Consider the following 19,524-nt stretch of genomic DNA (forward strand, 5'->3'; position numbering starts at 1 on the left):
TTTCGAAGTGAGTAGAACTGAGCTGTCAGATCCTTTCTTCCCTAGAGAAGCTGGTGTTGGATAAAGACTCAATTGCTAGTGATTGTTACTTAAGAGTGCCTATTAATTTTAGTTTGTTTATCTTCAAATTTACTTTAATGTTCTACAGACAACATTATTGTTTAGTTCTTTCTATAAAAAAAAGAATTAGTACTACAGGGTAAAGCTTGCGTCTTCTTAAAGGTAAAATGTGGTTCCCTAGCATTAATTTCTTTGGGAATCCTGGGATGGTAGTTAGCAACAATGGCAATAATCACTTTCTAATTCTTTTTTTTTTAATAAGCTTTTACTTTATGTGGGGAGCAATGCAAAGCCCTACTGTACATTATCTCGCTTATTCTCATAGCACCCCCGTGAGGCAGGTATTATATTGCCTCCTATTTTACAGTGAAGGAAACTGATCACGTCACTTATATATCCCTTTTTTCCAGAAGCTTCTCTGGCTTCACCTATTATCAGGCCTGTCACATTGCACTGTAAATGTTTGTCTATCTGTCAGTCCCACTAGATCAGTGAGGGCAGGAACCACATCTATGTTGCTACCTATTACCCGCCATGCCTAACTGGCCTGGCATATGGTAGGTGCCTAATAGATATTTACTGACTGACTGGATCAATGAATCAGTGTAAAGAGGAAGAGTAACACACTCAAGGCCACTGGGTATGAGGTAGAACCGAGGCTCAAACCCATGCTTGGTGGACTGTCAAGCCTAAGCTCTTGGATGTCATGTGGAAATTTCCTCCACCCCATGCATAGCACCCAAACAAAAACAATATGTTGACTTGAACAATAATATCCTTTCTGCTGCCAAGGCACACATTTTAATCTTTGTGAAAATTTAAGCTCCATGACGAAGCATCTTTCATCATTGGGGAAAGGCTGAATTCCTCCAGGGCCCTGTAAAAGGAGCTCTGTACTGGGCAGGGCATGAAGTGACAAAGGAAGGAAAAGATAGAGCCTGTCCTCAAGAAGAGGGTAATCCAAAGCACTGGGTGGCTGCCACCCCGGGTGGTGTAAAGAGCCCCCACCTTAGTGTGCCCAGAAGCACCAGGCCAAGCTTCCTCCACACTCTAGTCAAAGCTCCAAAGAAATCCATTCAGAGCTCCACAGTCTGGCCTTGAGAAGTCTTAATGTTCCAAATACAGAGAGGTGGAGTGGGGTGAGATGATGCAGAACCGAGGGTGGTGGGGGTGGTACAGAATTTCTTTTCTTAAATGAAAAGCCCAAATAAAATAAATAAATGAAAACATAAATCACAGTGTCTTCTCCAGGCTCCTGGCTGGAGGAAAACAAATTAGAATGGGCTTGAATGAAAGGAGTATTGAAGAAGCTTGACTTGAATTAAGTGGTTATATATTTTAAAAGCACTTTGTTGGGTCCTGTAAAAATAGCAAATAAAAAGGCAGTAATATCCCCTGTCTCTTCGAGGCAAATACCAGCAATAAAGTCTGCTTGGACGGGGCGGGGGGGGGGGGAATGGGAAACGGTGCGCGGAATTTAAGAGTGTAAACATCGGTAGAAAGGAAAAGGAAAGTATTCAGTTTAGAAACACTTTTATTCCTCCCTTAATAATTAATGACGAGGTGCTACGTTTTCAAACAGATATCATGTGTCTTTCTAACACCACTCACTTTCCTCTTAAAAGGGCCCCAAATGAAATTTAAGGACATAATTTGAAATTTTTTTCTCCTGACAGGCAACCTAAAGGAGTTATTTCAGGGTTCCCAAATAGTTATAATTTAGGATCCACTGTACAATCCCTTTATACATAGTTGGAGGAAAATTTCACAATGAAAATTGCAGCAAGCATCTACCACAGGCATCAACAGGCAATTTGCAACTCCTTTTGACCTGCTGTGCTGTTATTAATTTAAAAATAAATGTTAACTGGAGAGCTTAGATACTTTTACAAATATACAGAGGCTTGAGCGACCAGTCTTACAAAAATAGCTATGGGAGAAAATAACACAGGAAAAGTTAGCAGGAAAGAGCTAAATGAACTTTCTCCTTGTTAACAAATGTTTAGGTCCTTTTGTTTGTAAATGGCAGGTGGGTTGTACAATTCCAATGTAATTTCAGAAAGCCATCTTCTGAATGTAATAAACATGTCTGCAATAATAGGATTCAGAAAATAGCAAAATGCATTCCAGACGCCCTTTGATTGTGCATACAGAACAGAGAATTTAGCTGTAATTGGCTATAACACAGTTATGGACAGCAAATGACACACTGGAGTTGGGTGATGTGGCAGCTCTGATTAGGAATGGAACGTTTCAGCCAAACACCAGGAATAAAATAGCAAGTGTATGGTGACACAGCACCTTCCCTTCCTTGCTTCCTTCCTTCCTTCCTTCCTTCTTCCCTCCTTCCCTCCCATTCTTCCTCCCCCTCCCCCCTTCCTCCCCCATTTCCTGCCTTCCTCCCTCTATCCCTCCCTCCTTCCCTTTCTCCCTTTCTGTTTAATTGAAGTATCATAACTTAGACTAGAAAACTTATTCTATTATTACTCAACTAATCAATCGTCAGCCAAGACTCCATTCTTTTCAGAGACTAACAATTGTATGAAAAGGGGAAGTAAGAGCCCATGGAGAATTGACTTTTGGAGAACCAGATGTAATTTGAATCAAGAATTATAATAGGAAATAAACCATTACAATAAACAAGGAAACATGTACACAATTACTTTCATGGTGTAATTTTATTCACTCTAGTTGAGAAAATAAAGAGATAATACTGACCGTAGCACCTGGGTATTTAATGCAAACTGTAAAATCTATTATATTAAACAAAGTCAAAAGCAATGTGAAAGATCTTGAATCTATTCAAGGCATGCACCTCATTACAGACTTAGCAAATTAAAACACAAATAGGATTAGAAAAGAATAATGTAACAATCTCCCACTACAGTCCCTAGAGCATTAAGTCATAAATTGGGTTTGCATTAAATTGTGCCTGCAGTATTGAATTCAGGGAAAGAGCTGTGGGCTGGAGATAAACCATCCTGGGCTACTCACCAACTTTGGAAAAGCTATGTGTTTTCTGAGACGTGTAGTAAATTTGTTAGAATATAGCAGGTCCACAGAAAAAATGAGCACTTCATATCTTAATTAAAAAAGTGTCAGCGTCACACCTTATGTGGCCTGCAGAGATATAAATGCAGACAAAAATCCACATGTGAAATGGAGCTGTGTTACTTCCATAAGTTTAAAGCTATTTCACTAAATGTACACCTTAATACTAGGCACAATGAGTTTTTTCAACTCTCAACAGAATTGTTGATTAATTTTGTTTTGCTTTTATTTTTGTTTGATTGATTTTGCAAAGGAAGAAAGCAAAGGAGAAAGGAAACTCCTCTTTAGAGAATACATGTGGGCTTTTAGAATATCCACAGAAGTGTTCTCTTTCATTCCGCGTGAAGATTAGATCTTAACTATTCTGGCTGATCAATAGAAAAATACATATGAATTATTTTAGAAAGCAGGTGGATGTACTTTAATTTTTTAAATGATTCAGGCTTTGAAAAATGCTGTCCGCTACAAAGCATGTCCCTTCCATTACAGGCTTACTTTATTTGGTCTGTTTCCTAATCCTCGGTGTGAGGGAGGCTAAATCAGGAAAAAAGGGAACCGTTCTGATGATTGTATGGCACCTTTATGTTAATTCCTACCTGCTGCTTCTTTGCAAATGGCCAGGCCAAAAGCAGAAGGCGGCCGGGTGGTCCCATTTCCTCAGGGCCACTTTCACATGCAGGACTAAATTTATTTTATTTTCTCTGACTTCCTAAGGCTGTTATGAGAACTAAAGAAAATGGATGTAAAATGCCTAGGTGCTCAGAAATGTTAGTCTCCTTGCTCTCGCTTCATCGCTGAGTCTTAAGTCATGAAAGCAACATTTGCAAGGTGACCCAGCCTCACAGGTTCCCCTAGTGGAAGTGTAACTTCGTGTTCAATGGTGCAGGAACTTTTTGGTTCTGTAGTGATATATTTCTAGACCTCCCTGTTGGGGGAAGTCCATGCCTTCTCTTCCTTGACACTTTCTTTTCCCTTCCTTGCCTCTGGGCTCCCACCCTTTCCCTTCCAGCTCTTGCAGCTGTCTGGGCCTCCAGGCGAAAGGTTTCTACATCACACTCAGCAGCAGACAGTCTGTTTCAACAGGCATTTTCTATTTTTAAAAGCTTATTTGAAAGGCTAAACGGCTCCCATTTTGGCTTTAGTAAGACAAATATGGACTAAAACCCGCAGTGCCCCGTAAGTGTGATGGATACTTAGGACCCGCTGAAGTTTCCCGTAGCCGAAGTCTGGCTCATCCTAGTGGCAATTTTTCTGCCATGTTATTTATGTGGTGGTTTTACTCCTAATTATGGCTCCTGATGGCCGTTAGTGCTGAGCAGTAAGAGAGCAAACTGCATTGTACTGTCGTTAACTCTAGCCCATAAAATGGATGATAAAGCTGAGGGCTTAAAACCAAAACAAAACCAAAAACACGTAACTTTCTGTGACAAGCTGGGATCTGCTTGTGCCATGCTGAGGCTGAAAACTTTCATTGAGGGAGCTCAGGGAAGGAGGTGACTTCTGAGGCTGGCACCCTCGAATTCCAGCTCAGGCTTCACCCTGAAGTAATCCTTTACTGTAGGCAAAACACCCTCAGACCTCAGATGTAATTAACACATGCCAGGTTTAATCAGAACCAGTGTCCTTGTTGTTTGGAAACTAATGAAAGCAAATAGATGTTACTTAACACCATAAATAATGAAAGGTCTTTTGTTGTTCTCAATTTTGATTACTATTTTTTGATGCTAAGAAGAATGCCACTTGGTGTGTGCGTAAACAAAGAAGATAAATGGCCAGGACGAGAATGAGTTGTCCATAACCTGATTAAAGCAATAGAGCTGGCTCCTAGGAGAACCGCACGGGCCTTAATGATTGGGTTGTTGTTCTTAATATGTCTAATGTTCACTCTTAAAGAAATCAAGAAAAATGTTAAGAGGTTACTGATATTTCACTGTGGTGGTGGGCTGTCGGAGCTTCTGACAGGAAAAGAACATTCTCTGTGGCTGGAACACAATGTCCATAATAAATATAATGTCCATAATAAGCTGATTTGCCCAAATGATATTAGAAGGCATTTAAAACCTATATCTGTCCCAATTCACTCACTGTGCTGGCAGAGCCAGCAGGGACAAGGCAAGGACAGGCTTGGTTTTGTGGGAGTTGCAATGCAATTGAATAGCTGCAAAATGCCACTTATCTTCCTTTTTGTTAGTTCCTTTTCCTGCTTGACAAAACGCTTCTGGATTTCAGTAAAAGGTCTACTGGTCTTTGGATGATAAATACGTTATTTCAAAGCTTGTGAATACTCTAGCCTGTTGGGATATTAGGGAGAAAACTCACACTCATTGTTGAGCTCTACCGGAGCTCGTGGGCGGAATGTAATGATTTGCCCCTCTCACTCCTTTCTTTTGGTGTGAGTCCTGTGGTCCTGTGTGTGAGTGCACACGTGTGTGTGTGTGTGTGTGTCTGTGTGTACATTCACACATGCCGTTACTCATAAGTGAGTGATCTTGCAAATTTAAGTTGGTCTAACAACTTGAACAACATAAGGAGGTCTGACTATGTGCATTGTGCGTTGCCTCCAGGATATGATGATAGCGGAGCTTGCAGGTATCCTAATCAGTTTTAAGATGACCCCAATGACATTCTGCCGTTAAGGTCTTTGTTGCCTTTGAGGCTCCAAACTGCATAACTGGATGGCAGATGGACAGGAATTGGGTTATTCTGCTTATTTTAAACCAGTGATCCAAATGATTTTTAATACTCGAATTTAACTTCATCAAATATATGTTGAGTGCCCACTGTGTGCTAGTGTCTCCTTTTACAGATGGGAGAGCTGAGGTTCAGAGAGGTTAAATAACTTCCCCAAGAGCCCTAGCCGACTGGTTAGTCAGTGGCTTAGTCCCAACTTTGAACACAATCTGATTCTCAAGTCCATGCTCTTTCCACCACCCCGTCTCAATCAACAGTTAAATCTCCATGTTTCAACAAATACTAAACGTCTCTGTCTGCTCTCTTTTCTTGATAGGGTCTATGAGTCTGATAGAAACGGCGATTGACCCTTTCCACACAAGGAGAAGCAGCAACGGACAGGGCCTTGGCTGACTGGCTCCCTGCACCATGGGGGTGAGCTATGGTTTCAAAACGCTCGTCAGGTCCCTCATGTGTCTGCCTCCTCTTTCTCTCACAGATCAGCCTGTGGCTTTGGTCTCTTCCCAAGCCCAGCATACTGAGGCTGGATTCCCAGGGACACAGCAAGGACATTGAGGTGGAAAGGAATTGAGAGAGGGAGAGAGAGAGAAAGCTTCGATCCTCTTCCTGTCTTTTCCAAGCCCTCTCCTTCTCCTGCTGGCCCATTTTAGAGCCACGTTGTCACACATTGACACCCCAAAGAAACGAGATGAAACAAAACCACAGCTGTGCTGTTTATTAGGCCTCTGGTTTAAAAAAAAATGATGGAGAAAGAGGTTGGAATTAAGCTGCTTTCTCTTAGAAAATGCTGGCAGTGATTTTAGTGGCAGGTTTTTGGCATCTGAATGTAATATACTTTAGTATTTGAATATAGTGAGCTATGCAGGGTGGCAGAGTGGAGAGAGCTCAAGGCTAACTGGCATGATCAGGGTAATTTTGGGCAAGCCACTTCACCTCTCTGGGCCTCAGCTTCCTCTTCGGCACCAGGTGTACATTAAGCCAGATGATCCCTGAGACTTCTGAGGAAAGCAGCAAGGAGCGGGGCAGATCACCTGCTCTGGAGTCAGCTGACTGGGCTGAATCTTCGCTCTGTCACTTAGTTCACACAAGAGCTGTGTGACCCGGGGTCAGCTATGCAACTTCTCTGAGACAAGGTTTCCACCTCTGTGGAACGGGCATAAGATCCCTACCTCAGAGGGTCATTAAGAAGTTTAGATTGACTAATGCACAGACAGCTTCTGGAGAATGCCTTTTCCCAGGACCAGAAGGAAGAACTGGTGAGTGGGGTGATTTGAAGGCGAGTAAGGGAGGAGAACTGGCCTATGAAGGAGTGCAGGCTGTGAGAGGCCTGGCCCAGGGGTGGGGGCTGGGGCTCTGCGCGACCCTTCCCAAGGGAGGAGAAAGTGAAGTAACTTAGTAGCAGGACAGAAAGCAGGATGCCTGGCAGCCAAGCTTTGTCAGGAACGTTGCCTTGGGGGCGGAAAAAAGAAATCTTGGAACACTCTTGCCTCCTTGCCTACTGCTTTTCATCTCTTAACTCTTTATTTTTAATGAAGATGGGAAGGTTTACGACTTTGACAATTCCATTTATTTCTACCATTTTCATCTAAAACAATACAATGAACAGCAATTATTTCCATCCGGGTTTCAACTGTAGCTGGATAAATGTCAGTATTAATTAAACATGTTCTGTGTACTCTGTGTTGTCCCTTCTGTTTCTCTGTCTGTCTGTCTGTATCTCTCTTTCTCCACCACCAACCACCAAACCATGCCTCTCTCCTTCTTCCTTCTCATCCCCTCTCTCCATCCTCACAGTGAGGCACAGGAAAACACCAAAGAAGGACCCAGCTGAACTGAAGGGGCTGAACCCATGACTAGGAACCACCAGCATGAAGAAACCCAGAAGAGCAAACCCTCTGCAGAAGGGCACGTGGAGGACCCTAACGAAGGAGAGAGGACACCTTGGGTCCCTGGGCTCTGTCCAATGCCTCCAGGCCACAGAGGGCGCCCTAGCTGCTCCTCCAGGCGGGGAAGTTGACCTTCCCTATAGTGCCAAGCAGAGGACAGAGGATCTTGCGCTTGGGCAAAGGGAGAGAGATGACTCCCAAGCTTCAGTTCTCCTCAGGGTTCCTCCTCAAATGTCACTCACCAGGTGTAGGGGGACTGTGGACACACCAGGTCCTCAAGAAGCAGCAGGGGGTTTCTTTGCATAACTGTCGGCAAATGTTTCTATGTTTTGGATTTACTTCTATAGAATTTGTTTTTGTAATTCAAACTGATTTCTAAGTGAAATCTGAATCTCTTTTATAAGGAGACACAACAAAAACAGAACAACAGAGGAAGAAAGAGCTGAACTTATTGAAAAGGAGCAGAGGCATAAGATGTTACCAGACACCTGAGATGAGATCATTAGAACAGTTAGGCACTGCTCTGAGCCAAGGCGGAAAGGAAAATCTGGAGTGACATAGTCCACATCATCTGACAACATAAGCATATCTTTTTTTTTTTTTTTTGCTGAGCCACTGCTTCCTGGAACAAACTCAAGGAGTCATTTTATTACCTGGGTACTTGATGAGTGCATGTTGGATGACCAGTTGAACAAAGTCTTCACTAAAGTCTTGCAAAAAGACAAAGACTGTGACATAGAATATTGCCCCTTTCTGAAAGGACAGCAGAATTAAAGTGGTATCTTTTTAAAAATAATCACTTTTAAGATATATTTTTCTTATATCAAAGGTAATGTATGCTCATTGTAGGAAATTTGTTAAGTGCATATTTTTAAAAAGAGAGAGAAATCTATAAACTCACCATTCATTTAACCACTATTAACATTTTAGTGTCATCCTCCCACCTTTTTTTAGTGTCATTTTCCTACCTTTAAAATAGGCAGGCATGGCTACTTTAAAAAGATAAAAAATTACTACACATAATGTTTTATTAAACATTTTTTCATTTAATAATATAACATGTACATTTCCCATTCAATAAATTTCTCTACAGTGTCACTTTGAATGCTTGCAGTACTGTGTTGATATTAACACTATAGAATACCTAGGAAGATGTTATTTCAATATATTTAGGCAATCCCCTGCATGCTAGATATTTGGGTTTCTAACATTTCACCTTTTTAAACAAGTGTGTGGTGAACATCTTGTGCTAACTCATCTCAAAGTATCCTCCTTGACTAGCTGAGTTTTGGGGAGGGCAAATCTAGTCCTCTCAAGACTGGGGTGCCCCAGAGGTCAATGAATTGTTTGCCCTATGACTCGTGAGCACAATCTATACTTTTTGCATTTTTCCAGGCAAGAAGGAGGAAACAGTGCTGGGAGCCCACAGTCTTGATTTGAAGAGCATTTCCTGGGCTGCTTAGTGAAAGCAATAGAATTCTTCATTTCTGTCCCTTCAACCTGCAGCCTCAGGGTAGCATGGAAGCAGAGAAGACGGAGTGTGGGGATCAGTGAGGAGGCAGACAGGATGGGGCTCACGTTGGCCACGGATTAGAGCCCTAACACTCCGTGAGGGGATGGGAACACGTCTCTGCATGCGCTTCTCTCCCTGAGGGTCTGCCTCCTGTCAGGAGCGCGGTGGCCCTAGGCAGAGGTGAAACGCACTTGGATACTTTTGCTTTTGTGTAGTGAGTTTGTTACCCCCAAAAGCTGTGTGGCGTTTGGAAGGAGCTCTCACTCTCCATGGTTCTTTGGAAGACTCAAAGATGTTTGTGATCTAGGCACCAAGACTGGAATCACTTCCAAAGAGCCACACAAATACACAAACTCCCCTTCCAGCAAGTTCTTCCTACACATGGTGATCCCTAGTTAACGCAGACAGATGAGAATTTATGACATGTTTGAACACCAGTAAGGAAGGATTTTTCTGGGTAATGTGGTATAGTAGCAAACACAACTAAAAATGTCCCCAAGTATGTCTTTATGCATTCGCACATGTCCAACAACTTTGCTCTGAGTACACGAAGGTGGACTTAAATATTTAATCCTTACAAATCTGAATTTATTGTAATCACATTCCCAGCACCATTCTTTTTCCCTAAGTATTTTTTATTTTCTAGATTGTGCTTCAACCCCAAAGGACATACTTTTCAGAAAATGCTCCATTAGAGATGTTGTTGGAGCAACTTTTATTATTCATTAGTATGTTTTAAAGTTGACCCAAATAGAAATGCTTTTTGCTAAAGTAGAAATACATCCGTTTCTGTGATCTAATTGTACAATTGGTTAGAATTTCTATCTATTGGTTCAAAGGGGAACTTGGTTTCAGTGCATTTGTTTTTAATAAAAATGTGTTATCTATGATAAATATATTTCACTTTGCTCAAATGGATTTGATTGGGAAACATATTGAGCAGAGGTACTGGTAGAGCTTAATTTCATTGCTTTGAGAAAGCGTATTGAATGCTGCTTTGAATTAAATTCTATTTGTTTTAATAAAAGTGTATTGGCCTGAGTGTACATATATTTGTTTTAGTGGCAGTGCATTGGATCCAATAAAACTATATTGGCTTCACCGCTTATGTCTCCTTTTCAGTGAAAATGGATTGAATGGGAAAACGAAATAGGCATGAAGCAGCCAGCCCCAAGGTCTCCGCTTGGCAGGAGTATCCGGATAACTGGAAGGGAGAGGGTTTCTATAGACTTTATATCAGAATACACTTTTAAATTTAAATACTTTTTACTATCAAGGACTCAGATGTGAGACTGAACTGCTACCCTAAAGAGTGCAATTTTCTGAAGCAAACCTTTCTATGGACAAGTTATGGGACTATCCAGGACACCAGAGGAAGAAATTCCAAAAGAGCGAAGAGCAGTTTTGTCGACATCCCAGAAGCTTTAGAGGGGCCTCATTGGTTCCAATAAGATGCTGTCTACCAGGCCTTCCTAAGTCCCTTAAATGCGCAGAAGAGATCGTGAGCACTCCCTGAGGATGCTGCTGGCCCATCAGCACCGAAATGAGCCTGACTTTGAACTGATTAAAAGGGGGAAGGATCAAAACAAGTGTTACCCTGAGACACATATCAGATTAGCATATTTCCTGTGGATTATAGACCCTCAGAGGAAAGTCAGCTCTGCAGAGGGAGGGGACGCTAGTACTGCAGTCTAGAAAGTGACAGCCTATGCAAAGTGTCATGACCACATTATGTAGCTGTATATGGCTCCCAAGTGCCCAGACCTAGAGATATTCCTTTGTATAGGTGCTCTGACCCAAAAGCTGGAGTTAAATAATGAGGATTAATAATAATATTGGCTGTTATTCTTATGTGACTGTCTCTCTGGTAAGAGAATATGTGCTCTAAATTGTTTTTTCTCCCAGAAGATGAACTTGACCTGATCTTCTACCCAGTTTCATTTAGCCTTGATGAGAAATAAATGCAAATACTACTTTCATTAAAACCTTTGCTCCAACTAATTGTGCTAACAAGCTCTAGACTTCAATCTTCCCACTAATAACTGCTAATTCTCCAGTAGTACCATTCTCAAGCAACCCTAAGCCCTTGGCGTATAGCTGCTCATTTTTTGAATGCTTGAATTCTTACAAGACCCTATGAACTTAAGAGAGGAAAACTGATTCATGAAGTTTTTTTCCCTGTCGAGATATTCCCAATTATGTACTGGAAGTCAAGAATAGAATGAAATTTGTGATAAAGAAATTTGTTGTACAGTCCTTGGAGCTGTGGGATTGTGACCCTGGAGGACAGCAAATGGATCACTTTGCCAGAGTGTGGTATTGATCCAACACATCGTAGAAGTACCAACACTACCATGTGTTGATGTAGAGCTGAGTGTGTCAGTTTCAGAAAGGAAACCGCAACGTACAGCCTAATTCACTGTCCTAACAATAGAGTTTTCAGACGACAATCCCAGGATATTTCTAGTGTCAAACAACACTAATACAGAAACTTACAGTACTTTGGGAAGGGTGACTGCTGGAGTTTGAAGATGGCCGTGAGGAGAGACCAAATATATCTGGGAACTGGGAAATCTCCTGTGTAGATTTGCGGTGTCTCCCTGACCACAGGCTTTAAAAAAAGCGTATCTACTAGGGGGACTGATTAGAAACAGGTAGCCCCCACGCCTCTCCAGGATGAATGAGAAAAAGGCAACCTCTGAAATTATCTGGAATGTGATTTCAGGAAACCCCAGAAGGTGAGTGGGGAAGTGAGACAAAGAAAGGAGGCAGCTAATAAAGGGTTTGTTATTAAGTAAGTTACCACTGTGGTCAACGAGAGATTGATCCTGCTGTAGAAATCTGGGAGTCAGTGTAGAACCTGTGTCTTGATTTGTCTCACTCAAGGGGCAAGGGAGTTGAGGCGTTTATATACCAACACCAATTTACACACCAACTCCCATTCTTATTGGTTGAGAGTTGCTCCTGGAGAGCACTAGTTCTCTGGTGCATCCAGCCTGCTAGGTGAGATGTCACAGTGTGTGGGCTCTGATCACCAGAAAAAGCTTTAAGGCAAAGAATGCAGTTGGAAGCAGTAAGGTTGAAGGTAAGGGCAGGACACTGACAAGATCTGATAAGATGAAGCCCATTTTACAGATGAGTAAACTGAGATGTAGAGGTTAAGTAATTTTCCGAATGACACACAGCTAATAAGCAGCATAGGCAGAATGCAAATCTAGCTTCTGTTTCACTTGAAAGTCCATGACTTACACCACTTAGCTACACCGCCTTGGCCTTGCAGTCCAGCTGAAGAAGCTGGCATGCCTCTCAAGATTTAAAAACCACACCTCCAGGCCAGCCCGGTGGCACAGCGGTTAAGTGCGCACGTTCTGCTTCGGTGGCTCAGGGTTCGCTGGTTCAGATACTGGGTGTGGACACGGCACTGCTTGGCAAGCCATGCTGTGGTAGGCTTCCCACATATAAAGTAGAGGAAGATGGGCATGTATGTTAGCTCAGGGCCAGTCTTCCTCAGTAACGAGAGGAGGATCGGCAGCAGCAGTTTGCTCAGGGTTAATCTTCCTTCAAAAAAAATTTAAAAAACAACAAAAACCACATCTCGAGGGGTTTACCCTGCATCAGGGCTAGGTGTTGAGTATCGCAGGTAGGAGAGGGGAACTGGACATGCTATTTTGCCTGAGCTTCTGCCTCTAAGAGTGGCCAGATAGTGATCTATCTTAGGCTGAACTGAATCTTAGTATCTTATATCTGTTTACTAGACACTAAACTCAGCTTGTCCTGTGGAATGTCTTTGCTTAATAGTTCATTGCAAATAACCATATGATCACATGCTCCCGGCTAATTTTCAGTGAGCCAGTGGGCTCCTAGCTATCTCCCAATTCCTCTAGCCCCCGGGGCATCCCCTTCCATGCTCATCCTTTGGCAATCGTCTTTTCCATTTCAGTCGCACTTGCTAGCTGCTAGCTGCTTTGTGAAGTAAGTTATGATGACTTTGTGCCATAAAATAAAACAGCAATCCTCACAGCTGTTTTGATTCCATTTAATGAAATGGTGGTGACATCTGAATGTCACAATTGCAGAGAGGCGAGTGGGTTGTTGTGGTTGCTGAGAGTAGAAAGATCAGTATTATTCCCCAGGCTAACATCTCATATGACAGTTCTGCAGTTATCATTGTTCTGTGTCAGTCCGTGGCTGCTGCTATGTCCCTCCTACTAGGGAGAGACTTCAGGTATAGCAATGGACCTCTAGCTATTTTTCATTACCTATAAATACAATTGGACAGCCAGAGTGGAGAGGATGCATGCAGCATTGGGAAGATAGTAAAATATGTCAGCGGAAAGAAGCACTCAACTAACAATTCCTGCCATTCAAGAACTCAAAAAGCACACTGTCTCAGGAAGGCCAATAGTGTGTATGTCATTCCATGAGAAAGTGCCAGAAAAATCTTTGATTTCTCCTTCTTCATCACACATAAAGTGGAGAGAGCGGTGCTCGGAAGCTATGAGACAGCAAACATGGAGGCAAGTCGAGAAGCCAGTCTCGTCCTCAATCAATTACGCTGGAGTATTATCAAATCAATGAATTCACAGTGTGAATGCTTGCGGCAGATGGACGAACACTTGTCGGCTATCTGGAGCTGCGAGAGAGGCAGATTTATTTTCGAAGCTTGTTTGTCTCATTTCTCCTGCCTGGTGCTGGAAGGCAGAGCATGCATCTGTGATTTTTCAAATGCAAGAGACCTCCAACTATTTTATAGTGTGTGAGATTGGGCTCTGTGAGCTCAACTCGCTAGAACTTCTGGCTTTTTTCTGCTCAGGATGGGGACGAAGGGGTGCAGATTTAGTAAGGGGTCTCCCTCTGTGCTTGTAGTTCTCAGCAATGGCAGAACAAGGTTGTTTGTTCCATGAACTGGCCTCCCAGACTTGGCTGTGATGGTGGGGGTTTGCTCGACTGCGACCTCAGGGATGGGCTTAAAGGAAGCTTCTGCCTGAGGTGTAGCGGAGGCAGGAAGACATGCCCTCTTGCACACAGAAGTGTTTCCCATGGTCGTTGGGCAGTGCTTTTACCTGTTTCAACTACCAAGAGTTCTGGCATTCTTAGTTGGCAGAGAACTTGAGAGGAGGTCTCGCCTGAGCTGATCGAGGAGGAAAGGGGCATCTTTTGAGTCAGAATTGGCAACTCCACAGCATCTCCATCCAGCTCCAGAAAGCATTTTTCAGGTTTCTTCTTATGGGAGGAATCATCTTTTCCATTTTAGGTATTGGGACAAGCGAAAGTTCATTCATGTTCTTGAAGTCAAACCAGGAGTCCATGAACATTCTGGGTGTGAATTTGCAGCCTCCTGACCTCCATGACTAAGAAGCTTCATCAGACAAATTCTAAGTACTTTAGGGCAGAGCAAGTCATAAGTCTCCAGGGCTGGTGGAGGCTGGCCAGGGTCTCAGGCTCTGTACCTCATTGTGTTCATTCATTCATTCATTCAATCAGTTGGTCAACAAACCTCAATGAGGCTAGAGGTTCTCAACCCTAGCCCACCAGTGACCAACTAAATCAAACTTTCTGATTGATTTTATCATGCAGGCAGGGTTGAACCACTGTCCCAGGGGCTAAGGATACCATAACGTGGAGAAGGGCAATGAAATGCAATAAGGGCCGGGATAGAAGTAAGTCCAGGCTTCCATTAGGGCAGAGAGAAGCAGCATCAAACCAGGTAGGGCAAGGAAGTGAAGTCCACAGTGACTTTCTGGAGGAGGTAACAATGAGCTTCCTTCAAAGAAGCAGCAGGAATTGTGCATTATCCAGTCAAAGAATGGGGAAGGCAAATCATGCAAAGTCTAGGAGAATCTCCAAGGAGCCCACTGTGGTCGACGTGTGTAATGCAAGTCAGAGAGGGGAGGTGGGCTGTCAGAATTAGAAGTGAACTGGGCCCCACAATGAACGCACCATGCTGGGGAGTTCAGTCCATATTTTATAGGAAAACCCTTTGAAGTCACTGATCTGATCAGATTTCAGTTTCTGAAAGGGCATTCTGGCAGCAGAATGGAAACATAAATAGGAAGGAGTTATAACCTTTTAGCCAAGTTGTTAAGATTTGGCATGGTTAAGATTTGGCAATCTCAATACCATGGCCCTGGTTTGTTTCCTGGTTAGGGAACCACATCACCCATCTGTCAGTTGTCATACTGTGGCGGCTGAGTGTGGCTGTGATGCTGAAAGCTATGCCACCAGTATTTCAAAAGCCAGCAGGGTCATCCATGGTGGACAGGTTTCAGTGGAGCTTCCAGACTAAGACAGACTAGGAAGAGGGACCTGGCCACCCACTTCTGAAGAAATTGGCCATGAAAACCCTATGAATAGCAGTGGAGCATTGTCTGATACAGTGCTGAGAGGTGAGAAGGTGGCGCAAAAAGACCAGGCAGGGTTCTGCTCTTCTGTCCACGGGGTCACTAGGAGTCAGAATCCACTTTATAACACTAACAACAAGAATTAAAGAGGTATAGAATGAGCAAACCAAAGTCATTAAAATTTGCGACCTTTTCCAATTAGGGCTCATATATAAATCTTGAAAAAAAAGATAGATGGTGAAATTTTCTTGAAAAAAAAATTACCATATAACCCCCATTGGATTGTTTTACAGAAGTAGTTTTAAAAAGTTGAAAAACTGAATTTGAAGTTGAAAAATTAAAAGTTTGCTCCAAACATATATCTTTGGAGATATATATTTTTGTTTGATTCTCTAAACGAATCTCTTCTGGCTTGGGGTTTTTTGGGTGATGTTTGATGAGCCCAGCTGTGCCTCACCTTCAGCTGAAAGGACAGTACTTCGTAGGGTTAAGAACCTAGCTTCTGGGGTCAGAGAAATTTGGATTTAAATCCCAGCTCTGTCCCCAATTAGCTGTGCGAACTTGAGAAATTTACTTGACCTCTTTGTACCTCAGATTATTCATCTGTAAAGCAGGAAGACAATAGCATCTCCCTACCAGGCTTACACATGAAATACAAGTAAATACACATGCATATGTGTGACGAGCCTGGCACATTGAAAGCACTCAAAAACAAGAGGAGGAACCAAAAGGCAAATGACTAAACCCAAATGACTCAGAAAGGAATCGTGACAATCCACTAAGTGACTCCTAGTCCTGTTTTATTCCCCTCTAGCATGATCTAGCAACTTTTTTTTTTTTTAACAAAAAGGGAAAGAGGGGTTGGCTTCGTGGCATAGTGGTTAAGTTCACGTGCTCTGTTTTGGCAGCCCTGGGTTTGCCTGTTCGTATCCCCGGTGCGGACCTACACACTTCTCATCAAGCCATGCTGTGGCACCATCCTGTATACAAAATAGAGGAAGATTGGCAAAGATGTTAGCTCAGCAACAATCTTCCTCACCACGAAAAAAGAAAGGAAAGAAACTCATCGTCACTGTGTGGGTCAGTCTTTCCAACCAGTCATTATCACCTCTGTGCAGAAGAGCTGCATTAACCTGATGATTTCTGCTCTAAGCTCCTCAGCCAAAACCTGACCTGCAAAATGACCCACGTCTGCTCCCCCAGCTCTCACTTGTTCTGGTGAAGTCAGAGGAGAATTTGGTTCCTCCGCTTATGCTATCTACAGTAACCCATCAGCCGCTGAGCTGAAGGATGTGTTCCGTGCTCCCCTTTCCCCTTTAATGTGCCATTAAATCAAATACTCTATTAGCAGAATTAGTTCATTCGGTGTCTGCACTGAAACGTCCTGCGAATTGTGTGATGTCTCTCGCAAATGGCCCTGCACTCTGGGGTCTACTTCAGCAGTTTATATCCTGTGGAGGAGGGCCGAGCTGCCCAAGGAGCTGACTGCCTTCCTCTAAGTGAAATATTATGGCTTCCACAAAGGATAATTATTTCGATCATTTTGCCATGTGCAAACCTGGTGCATCCAAACGCTGTCGATCAGGCTCTGGCCCAAAGCCTGCTGTCCTCACACCTGCAGCCCCGGACCTGCCTTGGCCACGGACTTCCCACCCTCTCGGCTCCTCTGCTCTGCGTAGGTCCACTGCAGACACTGTGCCAAAATAGACGCATTTGCTGAGAGTTAAAACATGGACAAATTCCTTTCCTCAAAGAATTTGGGCAGGAACCAAGAGTGTCTCCACTTTTGTGGAGAGCAAGAGCTGTGGGTTGAAACTCGGCATACATCCCCTCTTATTTACACTTGTCGCCCAATAAATGTGAAAGTGAGCAATGACAACTGCTGTGGCTCCATCATCATAATCTCGCGCTCTGAAGATTAGCGAAGATGTTGAGCACAGTGTCACATTCGGCTTGGGCACATTGAGCATCCGCGTGACTCTTCATTTGCCAGTACTCCGGGCTGCTGCTGTGGGCACTCTGGCTGCTTCTTCTGTGCTGAGCTGCATTTAGCCAATGTGCATTTAATCTGTTATGCTCTCTTTTCCTAATGTAGAAAGTCAGTATGTTAGGCAAGTATTTACCCCGGTAACAGATAAACCTTAGAATGGCGTACTGGTAAATGTTTAACTTTTTCCAGTGGAGGGAAAGCCTGGTTTGTGTGTTTGCCAATTCACGGTGTAAATCCTGCCACCGTGGCTGATTTCAAGCCACAATGTGACATTACTGACTGCAGAGTTGGGAAGAGATATTCGTAGCACTCTCATTGCACAATATTTCCACAAAAATAACCTCAAGAGCAGTACATAATAGTTAAATATGGTAAAACTGTTAGGTTGGGAAGAGTTTTGAATATTACTATCTTTTAAAAATATAATGTATCTATAATTGTTAGTTTATAAAATTTAACTTTTAGTAATGACCGTATTTAAAAATTGACTTCCAAAATTCCTCAAAATTTAATAATTGGCTTTCACAAGCTAGTCTCAGGTAGCTCCAGCACATTACTGGGTTTAAAAGTATAAAGTGATATTTCTCATTTACAGTGCAGTCCAACGTGTGTATTAGCAGTGACTCTCCACATGGTGATTCCGGGACCCAGGCTCTCTCCACCCTGAACCTCTGTTACCCTCTAGGGACCTAACAGGGGTGACAGTGCCTACCTTCCCTTCAAATGAGGAGTTTGTGAAAGAGCACACAGGATCTCACATGGGTGGTTTGCGTGGGCCAGACTTGGAAATGAAATATATCACTTTTGTCCATGTTCCATTGGCTGAAATTCTGTCACACGGCCACACCAAACTTCAAGGGTGGCTGGGAAACGTAACCTAGCTGTGTGCCCAGGAAGGAAAGGAAATGGGGCTGGCGAGCAGCTAGCCAGTTTCTGCATAGCACTGAGGGACTCCTCCCCTAGCTGCTGTCCGGAAGCGAGTGGACTAAGGGAAAAGAGCGGCTGGCCTTCATTTCCTTATAAAGTGTTCAAGAGTTTAATGGGCATGGACAGTGAAATGAATTGTTATGAAGTTGGCAATTAACAAATAGAATTATGCCTGTGTAAGAACCAAGTTATGTGTTATTTGCCATTACTGTGACGTGAAAGTGAGTGACGCCAGCTGGGCCAGGATGCTGTGACAAATGCACGAGCTGTTTTTCTAAGCACAATGGTCCATCTGTTGGTCTGTATGTCCATCCATTTACCTACCCAATAAGGCTTTATTCAGGCCCTGTGTCAGCTTATGGACAGACAGAGGTATTTAGGAAGTGCTCATAGTCCAAGAAGGAAGAGAGAATCAGACAAGCCCAGGTCAAGAGAAGAGCTCTAACCGAGCAGAAAGCAGCTAAAAATATGGGATGTGAAAAAGCTTTCTGAGGAGGAGACACTTGATGTGGGTCTTTATAGATGCGTGGGTAGAAATTTCTAGGCATAGAAGGGAGAAATGCATTCTAGGCAAGAGGAACAATTTGTACAAAAATCCAGAGAAGTGGGAGAGCATAGCTTGTTCCAGAAATGGCAAGAAACACAGTGTGGCAAGAGAGGGAGCTGACAAGATGGTTTACATTAAATTGTGAAGATACTTATTCGGAGTACATAGGAGTTTGGAATTTACCACACTTCTCAAAATGGGGAATATGTCACCTGGGGGTACCCAGTGGCCTGCCAGGAGTTATGTAAATGTGAATGCAAACGTTCTTTATTTCCTCCCTTGATGGTAAGCAATTAAAAATGAATTTTGAGAAGTCCTGGCAAAGGTTTCTTTCCGTCTCAGTGGGCCAATGTCTAGTCCTGAAGGAATCCTGCGGTCAGTGGGATGTGATGCTCTGATTAGCTTTGGTTGAGCCACATGCTGTACCCTGAGCCTGGGTGGAGGCGTGTGCCCACTCAAAGCTCAAGGGTTGAGAGAAGAGAAGCAGTGACTCCTTAGAGGAAAATCCAGACATGGGA

At 43.1% G+C, this 19,524-nt stretch overlaps 1 long non-coding RNA gene across 1 annotated transcript in view; it reads left to right on the forward strand.

Annotated features, from left to right (window-relative positions):
* LOC123287957 (uncharacterized) overlaps positions 1-10,292 on the forward strand; it is a 51,238-nt gene extending 40,946 nt beyond the window's left edge. The window contains exons 2-3 of the long non-coding RNA XR_006531399.2: positions 6,119-6,216; positions 7,597-10,292. This is a non-coding gene — a long non-coding RNA (uncharacterized lncRNA). The remainder of the gene's footprint in view (positions 1-6,118; positions 6,217-7,596) is intronic.
* Positions 10,293-19,524: the final 9,232 nt, after the last annotated feature.

This window comes from Equus asinus, chromosome 1, assembly GCF_041296235.1.
Source record: "Equus asinus isolate D_3611 breed Donkey chromosome 1, EquAss-T2T_v2, whole genome shotgun sequence".
In the NCBI taxonomy this organism is placed as follows: domain Eukaryota; kingdom Metazoa; phylum Chordata; class Mammalia; order Perissodactyla; family Equidae; genus Equus; species Equus asinus.